Genomic DNA, 1,581 nt, shown 5'->3' with positions numbered 1-1,581 from the left:
AACAGCTGTATCCACCCGTATACCGCAGCCCCCACATATATCGCAGCCTATACAGCACTACCCCCACATACATCATTCAATTCAAGGACCAACGCCTTAACGAAGGGCACGCGTGCGAAACGACAGCACGCGTGCCCTCACGCTAATCCTAAACCAGCTCACTACTCCGGAATCAACTCGACCCGCGCCTAGGAGGACGACTGCAAAACCCGGACAGATTTAGGAAGACGCATCACGATGGCTTATTCCGTGGTGGACTTGATAGATCTACCACGTGTCCCCAATAGCTATACAACAACGAGAAGAGCGCTCAGCGCTATACACCGCAGAGGACGGGGTTTTCATCCGAACGCTGCATGGCAGCAAACGGTTTCTCCTTGTAAACTAGCCTAGATAGAACAGCTGCATGGACCCTAACGGGAGCTACACCAGCGTAATAGAATTTAATAATAATAATAATAATAACTATATAGGGGTTAATAGAGTTTTTAATCTAAAAGTATTATATTTACTTTTTTTAGAAAATAATAAATAGTAGAACTAAGTATTTACTTATACTAATTACTATAATAGTTAATACCTAGTTTTAATCTCTAGGTTAAATAAACTATACCTTTTTCTTTTAAATTAGTAGAAAAACCTTATAGCTATTTTCTACTTTCTTTATAAAGCCCTTTTTATTTATATTATATTAATCCTTAGGTAAAATCCTATACCTTATTATAGTTTCTTAATATAAAGAAAACTCCTTTTCTAGCTTTTAATACTCTATAGTATTCTTCCTTAATTAATTATAGTAGAAGTAAGCTTTAGCTTAATTTCTAGATAGCGCTAAAGGAAGTTTTTATACTAGTTATAGCTAAAAGGGTTAAAATCTTTTTTTTTAAAGTATGCCCTTAGCCAGGCCTTCTAAGTATCTAATTATAATTAACTAGCTCTAGGCTGCCGTCTAAAGGATATATTTAATAAGGGCATTTTTTTCCTAAACTAATAGACGTTATTATAACCGCTAGTAGACCTAGGCAGATTATCTACCCTTATTACAAGCCTTTAAGGTGGAGTATAGGACCTGGAAGATTTTATAGGCTTTATAAAGCAATAAACCGGGCCCCTAGCGGTATATATTAAGGGTAAGCTAAATCCGTTCTTTTTAGGAAAGCTCCGAGTTGTTTAAGCTATTTAGCGTTATATTTAGTGTACAAATAGTTAAGCTATAAAGTATAAGAATCTGCTGTTAGTAGGGAAAAAAGCAAGCTTAGAGGCATAGCTCGTTTAGGTGGCCGGCCCGAGTAGGTGGCCAAGACGTTATTTAGTAGGGCAGCTAGAGCAGGTTATTATAGCAAATATAGAAAAGTAAAGAAGATAGTAAAATAATAGCTAAGATATAGACAGTAATATAGAAAGGCAAGGCTTAGTAGAGAAGAGCATTTATAAAGTAACACTTTAATAGAAGAAGGCTCCTAGATCCTAGCTCCAGTAATGGCGTGTCCAGTAATGGTGTCGTCGTCCGGGTGTCGTTTCGTCCAGAGGCGTAAGCGCGACCGCGGCGGTACAGAGGTGTCCTGTCGTTCTAATAGATCG

Source organism: Mytilinidion resinicola (genome assembly GCF_010093595.1).
Source record: "Mytilinidion resinicola strain CBS 304.34 unplaced genomic scaffold BDZ99scaffold_7, whole genome shotgun sequence".
NCBI classification, from domain to species: domain Eukaryota; kingdom Fungi; phylum Ascomycota; class Dothideomycetes; order Mytilinidiales; family Mytilinidiaceae; genus Mytilinidion; species Mytilinidion resinicola.
The sequence above is the reverse complement of the archived record's forward strand: the minus strand, read 5'-3'. Positions refer to the sequence as shown.